The sequence below is a fragment of the Anomalospiza imberbis genome, chromosome 10 (genome assembly GCF_031753505.1).
Source record: "Anomalospiza imberbis isolate Cuckoo-Finch-1a 21T00152 chromosome 10, ASM3175350v1, whole genome shotgun sequence".
NCBI lineage: Eukaryota > Metazoa > Chordata > Aves > Passeriformes > Viduidae > Anomalospiza > Anomalospiza imberbis.
Window position 1 is genome coordinate 18,081,548 of NC_089690.1, and position 15,064 is coordinate 18,096,611.

Sequence of the window (15,064 nt, forward strand, 5' to 3'; positions counted from 1 at the left end):
CTGCTGCCCACTCTTGTAATTACATTAACCTCTTGACACTACATGACAAGCTTTTCCTGTGAACTACGATCAATAGCCCATAACTGCTACCTATTTAATAGGGCCATGGTTACACTTCAGATATAATTAGCTCTTTTCCCCCTTCCTCTTTTAACAGAGTGTGGAGAAAGCCCATGTTGTTTAAATTAAAAAAAAAAAAATACACACAACAAAATAAAGGCTGTTATGGAAAAGAATAAAAGCTTTCAAATCATTGAATAGGCAAGTAATATGTTCCCTGAGCTTGGTTCAGAAATGTGCAGCCCTTCCATTAGTTCACATCTGCATTTAAAAGGAAGGGGAAGCCATAGCCCAGGAGGACTTTTAGGAGTCACTTACAGAAGTGTTAACACAGGTGGGCAAGGCTGTGAGAGGATAGAGCTGAAGCACATGCTGATGATGAGATAAAGGAGCTTCGTGTTCTTTCTCTTTCACCTGGCTTTCACATGTCATTGCAGACCATCGGAGCTACCTTGTCTCAGGGATACATTTAGATTCAGAGAAATACTTACAGGGCTTGAAAGGAAAGTGTTTGACTAATTGTGTTAACACTTTCAAACAAATAATGCTTTCTTGAAGCTAATCTTTTTGCTGTTATGGACATTTTGAACAGACTAATGAAGACAATATGAAAGAGATTGATCTTCATCTCGATGTAATAGAAATTACCTGTCATGGGGCCTTTAAAACACCTTTTCATTCTTTGATCTGTAGGTAGGTGGCCATGCTCATGCCATTGGCCCAGACAACACTGCCCCAGTTGTAGTTTAAAAGTTTATATTGTCTACTCCAAATAAATCTTTACATTTTCATGTGCTACTTTGCAAAATGGTCTACAGGATCTAAAGAGGTTTTTGTGGGGTTTTTTTGATTTTGTTTTTTGCTTAGTGGATTAAGCACTTTATGCTGCTCATTTTAACAGAACAGGACAAACATCTGTAATCAGGTTTTATAACTTTTAAAAAATACTCAGTTTGCAAGGGTTGTATTCTTTCGATCGGGATCCAAAGAAATCAAGACAATGAACTTTCCAGATCCTCCAAGGGACTTCCAACCAGGTTTGTACCAAGAACAATTAATGCTATTGATATATGACAAGACAATATGGGTAGTGAAAGAACCTGACTGGTTTCTCATCAGAAACATCTCTCTCTAGATGTGTGAAGCCTTTCCATTGGGTGCCTCTATGTTTTTTAGGAACCTCACTCAAATTTCAATCCTTTTGGAGTTAGATGCTTAAACTTGTGTAACATCAGGATTTTAGGACTAGCTTGTCTTCTCTGAAATTACTGAAAAATATTTCTTTACTTGCTTGACTTCACTGGCAGGAAATGTTCTTTTGTGAGCATACCTGTTGTGACAAGTTTTTTTAAAATGCAAAAATTACAGACTCTAACTTCAGCTTGTAAGCAGTTATTCTCTAACCTTCAGCTTATAAGTAGTTATCCTCTAAAGAAAATACATTCACTTGTAGTAAAAATAATAGCTTTTGTTTCTTGTGTTTGTACACTTTACTGACTTAGGTGGGGCTTAGATCGTGGATGCTGGAGGGCCTGGGAGGCCTCCTGACCCTGATCATGCCTTGCTGTCACTAAAACAGAACCTAAACTGCTCTGTGACATTGATTCTCTGGAATAAGGGTGAGGTTTGATGATTAACAATATGTAGTCCCAGGAAGGCTTACCTTTGCTTAGTAAATATTATATTTCCTATTTCAAGACTATAACAAAGCCATGGTTTGCCCTGCCTTCAAAAGCTGAGAATAGAATAATAGATATGAAAGCAGATTTCTGCTATAAAAACTTCCTTATCAGTGTGTGCAGTTGCTATCTGGACATATTTTTTTTTTCAGCATAGATAGATTACCAGAATTGTTAATACTGCTAAATTAGAGTAAGAGCCCTGTTTGAGATGGTAACTAGATGCTCCTGGGAACAGCACTGGAGTAATCAACCATAAGGCAGAGATTCCAAGGAAACTCTGAAACACTTTCCCATTTCTCCCAAGAGAGAAAAGACAAGAAAGAGAAGAGCTGAATAAGCAGTTAATAACATATAATGAGTTAGAAGTTTAAAGTTTATGATGATTCATAATTGTTATAAGAAACCAGTTTGTCAATTCATGAATTCAAGACAAGCTTGTTTTCCTGCTTGCTGCCTATTGCCACTCTCTGTAGCTGTGAGGTGTTGTACTGCCTTTCAACAGAACTTCATTTTTGGAGACATTTTTTCTTTCCTTCAGCATGTCTGTCAAGGAAGCAAAGGGTTTGGCTAGGTTTTCTGTTCTTCCTCCTTAAATAAAAATAAAATAAAAAAAAAAGGATGCCAGTCAGAATTTCTAAGATATTTTTGGTAACAGAATTTCCCTTACACAGATTTGTTGATCCCAGTCGCTGACAAGGTGTGTTAAAGCAAGTTCTTATAAAACTGCTCTCCTAAGAAAAATGATAGATTATCTGCCTTTCGGCAGAAGGCAGACATCCTCTTTTCGTGACTTGAGTGTGTCAGAGGTTCTCAAAGGTGAATCTCTTGTAGCCTTGACAATCTTGAGAGCAGAGTGAAGGAGACAGAGGTAAAAGACCTGAGGGGAGGGCAGGGAAAGGAGAAGGAAGGCTGGTTCTCAGAGCAGGGCAGAAGCAAACACCTCAGCAGCTGAATGGATGGGTCTGTCTGGGACACTGACATTTGGGGATGCAGCAAATGAGAAAAGGGTCATTTAGCAGCTTACTAACTTCCACAATTAACAACCCTTCCACCCCAGATGGAAACAGTGATAATTTTCTTAGTATTTTTATAGGTTAGTTCTGATAAGATGTTAGAAGATCTCAGTCTTTCTTTGAGGCTACCCTTGTGTTATTTAACATGTCAGTTACAGTTTGTCTACCAAAGAAACTCTCATCTATTTAGAAAAAAAGGAATGTTTCATTATTCCCAATTTACAAAATAGGAATGGAGACTCAATGAGAGGTACTTATTTTATTAAAGGTCACCTAGACAGTATGTGACAAAGTCAGGAACTGAAGTCAGATCTTCAGGGCCACAAACCTGTTCTTTAATGGCAAGGATATCTTTCCTTCTGCATTTTTACTGTTTGGAATAGGCTGAGAAGCTCTTCCTGTAGATTTGTTTAATGGTATTACAAGATTAACACTAGTCATCTGGCTGGAATTTTCCCTAACAAGTCATATCACTATGTGTTTATTTAATATAACCTTTCATTTTCCTGCCGGCAAATATTTCATTTCAGAGATACTAAGCTGACTGAAGTTACAACTTGCATGAGTGATATGGAATTTGAAGTTAAACAGCAGACTGTTTGTTATATTTATAACTGATAGCAAAAGGGATTTCAGTTCCTAATTAAAAATAAAAAAATCAGGAGCTTGTCAGCATTAAAGTGAGGGAAGTCCGCATTGGGAAATGCACAGCACAGCTGAAGTATTTATGCACCTATTTATTTTCTTGCACACCCATGTGATTAATCTGTGTGCTATCAGCTGGTCTCCCAAACAATGATTTCCTCAGCTCTGTATTGCACAGAGCAAGGCACGACATGGAATGAGAGTGAGCTGCTTCAATTTTCCTGGGCTGTTCTTTGTGCTACAGCAACAGGCAGAGCCTGGATTGTTATGAGCAGGGTGTTTCTCATCCTGCCAGGCCTTTTCCTACAGCCCCTGCCAATTTGGCCTCACAGTGGGGTACACTTGTCTTTGAAGGCTGAATGAGCTGAGAATGTGGTTTTGATTCTTATCTCTAAGCAGATTTGGCACCTTCATCTAACATGGGGAAGGGGAAATGAAAATCAAACCTGGAATCACCAGTATGGCAATGCAAAGTGCTCCTGTAAGGCTGGCAAGACACAAACCTGCAGGGTATATCCTGATCATAGGCACAAGTCCATTAAAGACCAGATTACCCCAGTTTGGGAGCTTCTATTCCAGAGGACACCGGGACATTCTTTTCTTGATAGGAGAGTTCAGACACCTTCTAAAGGCACTTGAATAAACAAAGTCTATGAGCATTTCACTGAGGTAACACTGGAAGTCATAGAAAAAGATATTTTCCCTGTTGTGTGGCAACCCACCCATTTGTCCATACATTATTTAACAGTGGTCACCTAAGAATGGCAAGCAAGGGATATCTCATGTTCCCTTTGAGATGCTACAGGAATAGTATTCCATTACAGCACATAGTATCCATAATGGCTTGAGAGACACCTTCACTGTATCCAGTGTCCATTTTGAACAGGGAAGGAGAAAAATGGTAACATGATCACACTGTCCATAGGCTGGGAGTTGGAATACAGCTGGGCTGCTTCTGCTGAAAGAGAAGCCTTGAAACCAGCAGAACAATTTGCTTCCAGTCCAGATTTGTTTTTCCATTATTCCAGATTGGTTAGGGGGGGTTTTGTAGTGGTGGTTTATGGTGTGTAAGAGGATTTCAGCTGCTGTACAGCAACTGTCTGCAGCAAGCTACCAATGAAGTCCACCTGCTTGTTGAGGTAAACAGAGCATAGGCACCCTGAAAAGAAAAATACTGGGGCCTGTATTTAGATATAAGTTTGTAGGCACACAGTTTGTGGTGATTGGGAGTGGGGCTGTGGGAGCCTCATCCCCAGTGGGCACAGCTGTGAGGAGCAGGTGAGCAGCACTGACAGCAATGAGCCATGGAGTGCCCAGGTGCTCTGACCAACCTCCAAGGGAACAGAGGGCACACAGGTGCCGTGCATCAACATGAGGGGATAAAAGGCTGGGTTGAAGAACAAGAGGAGCAGATGCTTTCAGCCTTCTGAAGGGGAGAGATGTTACTGTGAATGGGCAGACACCTGAAGCCTTCTGAGGAGGTAAGGTGTTACTGTGTATGGGCTGAAACTTTCTGGAATTGTGTGGTGATGTTCTGTGTATTGTGGCTGTCCCATCTGTGACATAAGTTTGAGCTCCTTCACCCAGGGTGGGTCCAGCCCTGCTCCTATATCCCAGGTAGGAGGCAAAGTCAAAGGGAGAGAGTTGCAAGATGCCTGCAATGCCAGGAATCCGACACAAGCTGCTGAGCATCTCTGTGCTCCTTGGCATGAGGGCACCAGGCTGGGCATCCCCTGTGGTTAGAAATCTCCCTGTGGGGCTGTCCAGAATTCTCAGTAAGATTTTCCCCTCATCTGTATCACCTTGTTCTTTTCATCCAAATCAAATAGATCAAATAATTATTCCCCAGTCTTATCCTTCCATACCCCAGAAGTCTTCTCACTTGATTGTTGTTTGACTCTGTGCAACCCAACTAAACCTCCCACAAAATCAAATATGTAAAACTACAGGAAAAGGGTATTTCCTATGTACTTTCTTGCTTTTCAGTGTTTATATACAGCCTCTGATGATTTTTAAATGTCATTCATATTTTAAAATTATTTGATTAAATGTTTCAATTATTTTGCTCACACTTTAGTTAACTATTGCCATCCCTAACAGTCTCTAGTAAGTTGTTTGTTCACTTCAGAATCAGTCCTGCATTCAAAGGAATTGACTCCCAACTGCTCTGCAAGGGTCTATGGCACAGTTTGCCACAGACCGTATTATTTTTGCTTCCTAACTAGATGAACATAACCCTCCTAATCACATTCCTGTGGGAATTATCATGTATAGAAAGCTAAGATTTGCTTTCCCAAGCATTGAAAGAAAATCTTATAAAACTCAATTTCCATAGTAATTGTAGAAAGCAAAGGTATCACAGCTACTCATATCCATGGAGCATCTTTGTGTTTGTCTCATATCATTATGAGATTTCTTTATTTCTTGAGTGGTTTTGTGTAATTCAGCTATTTCACTCTTATCTATGGTCAAAATCTAATTTATCAAGATAAAGCAGTTATTTCCACAGGTAGATGTAACTCTTGAGCTGAAAATAAAATGTATATACACTATGGGAAAATGCAAACTAAGATATATGAGAACAAAACCATTCTACAGCATGCTGCAAATTGGCAGGGATATAGCAAGAAATGATGTAGTAAAAAGACTTGGGATTGATTGCTTCCATAAAATTAGCTTTGATCTGCAACGTGATATAACCGGAAGAAAGGCTAGCACAGTTTGGGGCTGCATTGATTGGAACATGTCCTGGAGCAAATAAACCAGAGACTGGGTCTTGTTTTAACTCCTTGGGGTTTTAATGCTGCGGGTTTTTCCTTGACTAGCAGATCTCAGTCTTTCACAGTGATATCCCAGGGCCTCGATTACTCTGTATGCATCCTCACGTACTTGTGTTTGGAATGTCTTGTAAAGATATCAGTGGCCTGAAAAATACTGATTGCAGGGAAATAAACTGGTCTGGAAGGACTGATGTATAGAGGTAATATAAGGTGTTCTGGTAAAATTACATGCTTAGCAGGATAGCAGCTAAGTAGCAAATTAATGCAAAATAATGTAGTTGATGTATGTAGAAGGAAAACAAGGATTCAGTCACACCATAGAAGCCACGATATAATTAGGAGCAGTAGTATGAACATAAAAAGGAAAAAAGTAATTTGAATATTAAGAAAAATATTCTGAACTGCCTTTAGCCTTTCAAATAACATCCCAAGCGAGGCTGTGGGGGATTCTAGAAAATTGATCCTATAGGTATTAATTAAAGAGCCAATAAACTTGCAATCTTATCTCTCCTGGAGGGATTGCCCAAATGATCTGTGCAATATTTTTTTTGTCTCTATCTCCTCTGGCTTATGCAGATGAAAGAGAAAAGCAGTAGTGGTGTCTTCGGCACAGGTGGTGACCTGGCTGTTGCTGGAACATTGAGTCCACCAGGAAAAGGGCAGAGAAAGGAGGCACCTGGAGGGGGGATGAGCAGAGAGCACAAATGCAGTGCCCTGCTGAGAGCTGCATAAAGGCAAGGGGAAGCAAAGAGCAACAGGGGCTTTAGAGAGGAAAAGGAACAAAAACCTTCTTGGAGGACAAATGTGTGCTCCTGTGCCTGAGCCCAGAAATGCAATGGCCAACACTCAGTGCTTGGGGTCAAATGGTTCAGCAAAGTGTCAGGGTGCTGCCTGAAGGTAAAGGGGGTGCTTTCCTTCCCTTGTTTCAACTCTTTTTGTTGAGTGGGTCCATGGGCTGCTATGGAGGAGCACTGGACCCCCTGACACCTCTGGAGCTGCCTCCCCTCCACTGGGTCTGTCCCAGCAGTGGGTACCTCTCCCTCAGCCTGGGGAGACCTGCTCCTCTTTTTATTCCTCCCAGGATTTGATGAAAGCACTGTTGAAAGTGAAGAGCTGTTTTACAGACCTGCATACAAAATGTATCCATGGATATATGTTTCCATGTATTTGAGGGAATCAAGCTGAGAGAGGTGAAGCTAAAAAGTGTTTTCTGAGTGTGTAGTAGTAAATCAAATAATATATTCCCAAGTGTTGTGTTAGGTGAAAGTCAACAGCTGAGGTAGTCATTGTATCAGCTGCTGGCTGCTCTGCACCTTGGGCTTCCCAGTCTCCCTGTAAAGGAAATTGTCTGTGTAACCAGGAGCCACAAGCAGCAGCTGAGGTGGCTACTCCCCATTTCAGTGTCACATGTCTCAGCAAACCCAGAAATCTGTGATATCTGTCTCATAACACCCAGCAAAGCTTTTTCCTGTTTAGAACTGGGGTTTTTCTCTCCCTTAAGAACACCAGGTTTGACCTCTCTCACACACTGAGGGAACTCCAGCTCCTGGGGTAGGGATTTCTTCCTGGTTTTGTGTGCACACGAGCCTGCTCAGGTGAATTGCTTCAGAGTGCGAGAAGGTAAAGCATCATTTTGTGTCATGAATGTGTGGTTTATTTTCTGAAAGGATGAGACTGTGCTATCTGTTCAAGACTGTATTTTTGCAAAAATCTATGTGATTTAATCTAGTTTCAACAATGTATAAAAGAATTTAAAATGTAGCACTTGTCATTAACTGTTTGGAAATGCAAAGAGAATTGCAGCTGTTAGTTTGCTGCTTGATTAATATTGTAGTTCTCCATATTTTCCAAATGTTTTTGACCTATTTAATGCATCTTCACTTATGTGCAGGTTACTTAATCGCTATGCTGATTTCTTGTACCAGAGCTCCTGTTAAGTGGATGGATAATGCAGAAATGCTAACACTGGTGCAACACTTTTTTTCTGTCAGATTTTCTTCTGAAAGATGCCCTCCTATTGATAACACTTTCCCTGTAATCACACTGGCAATTGTTTGAAGGTGTGATGGGAAAGCTTTTAAACACGTGTATGTTCCAGTTGCCTATGAGTATCAGTAGTGGAAGTGCTTTTGCGATCATGCAATGACAGATCAGCACTAGTACAAGGTAACTTTTCTGACCAGGCAGCAACTAATTAATGTTGCTTGTGCAATGAGAAATTATTTTCCATGGCAGCTGACAGAAATCAACCCATAATGTTAAATCAAAGAATACTGGCAATTTGCCAAGCAAGTGGAGATCACAGAAAAAAGATTCAATTTCTCAGATAAATGACCTTTGTAGGCTATTTATCTAGGTCCTGTCAGAGTGGGTGCTCTAGGTTTCCTCTCTTGATGCTCCTCAGAAGAAATTAGCTTTGTTTTTCCCTACCTGATTGCTATAGTGTTTAGAGGATATTTGTTTCTAAGCCACAGCCTCTGTTATTTCCTTTTGCTGCCTGAGCTTAGTGAGAACTCTGTGCCTCAGACATGCAATAAAGCCCAGTAGCAGAGGAAATAACAGTGCAGTTAACCTCTTTAACACTGATAATAAATAAGCACTAATAAGATATGTACCAGGGTGGCAATTGCCCTGACATAATGAAATGCACTAGTTTAAATAAGTGGTAGCTGGTGTCATCATCATGCTTTTCAGTAAAGAACCTATGCAGGCACTATATTTTCTGGGTAATTTATGTGTCAGGTTTTGTAGGCAGCTTAGCTGCTGTTAAGACATTTAGTCCAAGTGGCCCAGTTTTCATAAATTCTTGACACCAAGCAGAACCCTTTGTTTTTACAGGTGCCTATCTCTGATCTGAGGTGTTCTTTAAAAATATTGCCCCAGTTAGGGGTGGGGGGCTGAGCGTTCTTACAAGTCCAGTCTCTGTATTCTCTCTTTTTGTTGAAACTGCATTTCACTGGATTAAAGCCAGCTCCATTGAGGATCTTGCTCTCCAGCTGCTGCCGTGACTCTCGATAGAGCACAACATCTCTGCCGTCAATTTACATCCTTGCAGATCAAACAGCTCTCTTCATCTGACCCCACTGACAGCCTGTCACGACACCTGTGTGGATATACACACTCTGGAACTGGAGAGGAAGTTTACTTCATTGCGGAGCAGTTCTTCAGGGTGGCTTAGTGAGGCATTTTGAAGGAAAGGTTAAGATTGTCTTTGCAGCAGGCCCAATCCAGGAAAATGCAAAATGTCCCCCCTCAAATAGGTGGTTGCACAGCTTGCGCTCTGCTTAGAGCAACTCATGTGCTGTAATTGAATTTCAATACCTACAAAAAAAGGTACTGACTAACCAGGAGATGTTTATAAGTAGCAATATTAATTAGACAATCATAGTTTATAAAAGCCACATGAGGATGTGATTTGTGAATCGTAACTAAGTCTCAGGGATTGTGCTAATTTATTATGGTTTGGAAATAGAACTGTAAGTTTGTAAGCATTGTGCCTCATTATTATGATTATTATTTTTTTTAATCCACAGTTCCCTTGACACTTATTGTGTTACTAAAAGACAAGAATAATAATACTAGAAAATGGTCGTGTTTTATCTCTGTAATATTGCTGGCAAATTGAGACAGCATGGTAGCAAAGTCATAGAAGAGAATTTCTCTGAAGTGCCCATGCCTTTGGTTTATGGAGCTTGTTAGATTTTCGTCCATGCTTGGTTGCAAAAAAACATCTGTTCCTGCTTTTGGGAAATATTTGTAGCACTTTTACAGAAGGATTTAATTACTGCCAGTGAAGGGTGGTTGGGTGCCATACAGTACTAAAAGATTTTTATCTATACTCCTCTGTATCTATGAAGTGTAAATGACAAATAGGAACACTATTTAACTGTGACTTTAGTAACAAAGGCTACTTGCTGAAGAACTATGTGGTGAGTGAGTTCAAATGATGGTCAATACTCAAAGGATTTGGTTTCAGAGTAGTTCACACAGTGATGTGATTTGTTTCTTTTTCAGCTCCATACCAGAATGCAGCTTGCTAAATCCTAAAACTATTAGTCCCAGTAAAATCTCTAACATGAACCTTGAGTGAATCTGAGGCACTGGAAACTTTCTGAGAACATGCAGTCAATGTTGCTTATGGTTTTTTAAAGTGCTGATCACTCTTGGCTCTGAACACTCCGCTTTTGATGGAGCTTTGTTTTAATAAATAATTTTCTTAGTTTTAAGTCGTCCATCTGCTGTTTGGGAAAGATCTTAGACATTTCTGTTATCATGAAGATACAATCTGATTTTTAGACAGTCCAGAAAGGGAGGCATCTGACTCCTCTAGAAATATCTAATGCATGAATGTGACTGATGGCATTTGATCACAACAATTTCTCTGGTAATTAGAGAGAAGTTCAATACCTGCGGCAGCAGCAATGCCAGCTTTGGCTCCCTCCTTTCTCTTCAAAAAGCTTACACCGCTCTGATTTTTTACAGCTTGCTTTCTCTCTGTTCTAGTAGAAAAATAAGCCTTTTCCCGCATGTGATGACTTCCCTCATTTGAGTTATCCCTGAATTCTCTGAACTCTTCATCCTTGTCAATGGTAACAGCTCCGGAGAGAGACCCATCAGCAGGTCCTGCATTCTCTTGCAGCGTGCGTGTCTCCAGCTGAACAGCAAAGAGGATGACATTGCAGGCGTAAAGCCAGGCTTGTCACAGATGTTCGTGATGCTCCAGTTTGGCCCGGGGAATCTTTCCCCTGCAGCTCCCTGCTCTGCTCACACCCTTTCTGTGCAGTGTTTGCATGAGAAGGAAAGAGCCCGGCTTGGCTGGCAGCAGCAGGCCTGGGAATTTGTGGAGAAACTCTTCAGTACTTATGCATGGGGCATTACATATGGAAATCATGATGTTATTATAGCTTATAAGAAACATTTATATTAGGGTGGCACCCACATGTTCTGCTCTACGCTTATGTATGCAAATAAGTGACAAAGCATTAGCAGTTTGCAGCAGAGAACTTATTTTTTTCTTTAATCTGAGTCCTCATTCAGTCCCTGCAATGACCTGGCTGTGGCAAAGGTTCACAGTGTGGTATTTGAAAATAGTTTCAAACACCTTCAATGTTTTTTAGCAATACTGACATGCCTGCACAGGCAAACAGACATAGTCTGGACTTTCTTTATACCAGCAAAAAAAGTGCTGCATTTGCCAGTTTATTTTGTATATAGATCTGAAATTGAAACAAGCCATAGCCCTGGGGACATCTTGCATTTTGTTTGCAAGGGGCTTTTCTCAGCACAGACACTTGGAACCCCAGCAGACACTGTTGTGTTGGCAAAAACTTTGAGTGTCAACCTTTATTTGCTTTAAAAATTCTTGGAATTCAAAATCGAGTCATCCTGCCCTTTCCCTTGCTTTTGGCTCCTAATGCTTTGCAGAAGGTTTGGTGATGGATTGGTGGATCTGGATGTTTGTTACACGCTGATGTGCAACAGCCTGGGCAGGGTTAAGGCTTCAGAGAGATGGAGAAATCCTCCCTCAGCTTTCTTCCGAGCCCCAGGAACTCATGTCACATCTCATTCATTAGACAAACTAGCTGCTCTGAAAACAGCATGCAAAACACTCTGGATTACTCTGATGCAAAAGCTTAGTAGCCTGTTCCCCCAAGGAGTGCCAATAACTCAACTTTTAGACCACAAAGAAAACCTGGTTTTGAGGGTCCAATTCACGAGGGCTGGAAGATGAATGCGGGGCAGTGTTTGTGAGGGGCTGGGGGCTAAAGGCAGCACACCCCTTGTTAGCTGGAGGTGCCAGGGCTGCCCCTCACCTGGAATCTCTGCAGATTACCGGCTCCTGCCCCACTCACAGCGCTGACAATGAGCTGTTCATGGCGTGCTGACCTGGGGCACATCCACAGCAACTCACGTTTCTGCTCAGGGTATGGAATTTCATTGCTTTGACACAGGCAGGATTTATAATAACAGGGGATGGTGGTTTTCCCCCTACCTCAAATGAGTGACAATTCTCATATTCTCTCACTGTTGAGCCTTGTTGCTCTCAATTCTAATGTGGTTTTCAATCTTGCATATATCTATTTGCAAAGGTAAATGAGATATTTCCTTGTATGGGTGTAGGTAACTGATGAGAGGATTTACTAAGGTGGTTTTCAGTGTAAACACCCCAGATTCAAAGAGTTATACAAAATGTCAGGTCATTGTCAATCCACAGTGCTGATTTACTTGGTTTCTGAAACTTCACTCAGGAGTTAATTAGGAAATTCTTAGTTTCTGAAGTAAGAGAAATTTTTCTTTAATGTGTTCCCAGTAATGTGACATGTAAGTCAGGATACCAGAACTAGGAATTTTGGCATCAAGATTGCCACTTCAGCCTGAGTGATATTGCATCTGAAAAGATTTGTACATGGGGCTAAGTCCTGGAAACACATTCAACTGTTCGAAGACCTGAGTGACTGAGAAACAAAACCATGCCTCTGGTAATGTCTTGCAGTGACTTAATTACCTTCTCTATTAAAAAAATATGCATTTTAGTTCTAATCTGAAGTAAGTGAGTTATTAATTTCTAGATGTTGCATTTCTCTATGGCTCTCTTTCTGTTGTTATTAGCACTAGATCTTCCCTTCCTGTACGTGCTGCCTCGGGTATGTCTGTGCATGCTCCAAACCCGTGCCTGTTTGTAGTGTAGACAAATACTGTTTCCACTCTGAAGAAGGCAAACCCAGCCTAAAGCAGAGGAGGATCCAGGTGCAGAGAGGATGGTGACAGCACAAATGTACCTGAAAAACCTTGCAGCCAGACCAAGCCCAGTGCCCCCACCCTGAGAGATCTGGGTATTTATTTCTTTTGCTTCTCATTTTGCTCTGTTCCAAACACAGCAGCCTTTTACAGGTGAGATTCTCCTGTGCTGCCCTGCACAGTAAAAGACTCCTTTCAGTACTGGTAACAACATACGTTTAGGAAAATGCTAACAACAATAATAGATTTTGTTCTGCATTCTCTAAGTGGTCCAAAATCTCCCATTGATTTTAATAGCTCTTTTGCCTGAGTAGTTGTTATGAGAGCAGATTATGATTGAAATGGCCTAATTCTCATTTAGAGGAAATGTGTATAAAATAGAAATATCCACAGCTAAGTCATCATTATATGTGTAGTAGAAAGGGTTTGAATGTAGTTGAAAGTAATTTAACTTTAAAGGTGAAGGTGCCTCTCTTTTCATTTCCTCTCACCATTGCCACTGCTGCTTTTTTCATGTCTTTTTCCTCCTTTCTTGTTAGTTTCTTCCAGGGACTAGAAGCTGAATGGTGATTTTGTCTACAGCTCTGTTCAGCTCAGATTGTGATTCAGTGCTGGTCAAAAGTAGTTGCACAAAGTTCTGAATACATTATGGATTTCCTTTCTAATTGGAAAAATACCCCCCAGAACCAAACTAGCTTAGAATCTCATGTCCTGTTACTCCCTTGCAAAGCCCCTGCCTTCTCCAACAGACTCAAAAAAATAGATTTAAAAAGTATGGTAAATAATCATTTACCCACTTGATCCCTCGAGGTAATCTTATCCTTTTAGATTCCTGAGCTTTGTTTGGGTTTTTGCAGCATTTGAACCAATATTCATAGAATAAACAATCTAAAGTTCCCCACTGAAGTGACAGATAACATTAGCAGATGTCTAGTCTTCAACAGCCTCATCCTGCACTTTCAAGAACTAGACATATTGGTAGAAATGTCTCCCTGGTTCTCTGATGTAAGATGGCACTTGTATCAATCAAGGAAGCACTTAGGAAACTGAAGATAATGTTGTAGCTGAAGGATTTTTTTTCCTGAAATTCCTTCTGCAGAAAAAAGAACATGAAGATAAATATCCCAGTGTCAGATGCACACAAGGAGGCCTCTGTTGAACCATGTCAGTAGATTAAAGAAATAAAAACACATGGTGCTGTCTTTCCACTGTTACTCCAATGTAATTCTGATATTCTTCACTTGGTTAAAAAGAGAGCCATTCCAGCTTTTTACCAGGCTCATGACAGGAGAGTTCAGTCCCTCATTTCTTAGCATTTCTTAGAAAGAGTTTTTTATGCCAATATATTTATTGCATGAAACTTTTTTTGCAAGAACGAGAGCTTTTTACCCCTGATTCCAATCTCCTGATTTGCATGTGTCCAGGTATAACTTTGGTGGATGACCTGTGTGTGAACCTGAGAGACAGATGGAAAGGGGGGAAAGGGTTAAGGGAGGAGATGATCATGGAAATGGAATAACCTTGCCTGATCATCACGAGAGAACAAATTCTCCAGGGGCCAAAGGATTACCGTGTCTACAAAGGTACAATAAAGAGGAGGCTGAGCTGCTCATGGTGTCATCACAGCTGTAATTCTCAAGCCATAAAAAACTCAGGATGTCATTAATTCAGCCATTCTGGTTGCTGTAGAGATGGTATTCCAGTATTGCCATTAATTCATCTTTTTACCCACTGATACATTAATTTCTGCACAGATTCATTGTTTTAACCCTCAAAGTGAATTAGCCTGTGGCATATTTCAAAGGTTTCCACCCAATTAAATCCATCCAAAGACATCCACATTGCATCAGAACCACTAGCAATACATTAGCAAAGATAAAAACCCCAGTCAAGAGGGTAGGATATCTTTAATGGGACTTTATCACTGAGACTTGAAGTTATATACATGTGAGAAACAAAATGTGGTTGGCAATTCCCACAGAGCTCATGCACTCTAAAATTACCTTAAAATGCACAATCACTAACAGCAGTATTTGTCACACTCATTGCTTGTTAGTTTAGACCAGAAAATTACTTCTGAATAAATGTTGATTTGCCACAGAAAATATATAAAGCAGTAAGAGTAACTGAAAATGATCATCAAGCT

General features: G+C 40.6%; 1 long non-coding RNA gene across 1 annotated transcript in view; it reads left to right on the plus strand.

The window, feature by feature from the left end:
* LOC137479575 (uncharacterized) overlaps positions 1 to 15,064 on the plus strand; it is a 335,528-nt gene that overhangs the window by 273,576 nt on the left and 46,888 nt on the right. The gene's annotated exons all lie outside the window — the stretch shown is intronic.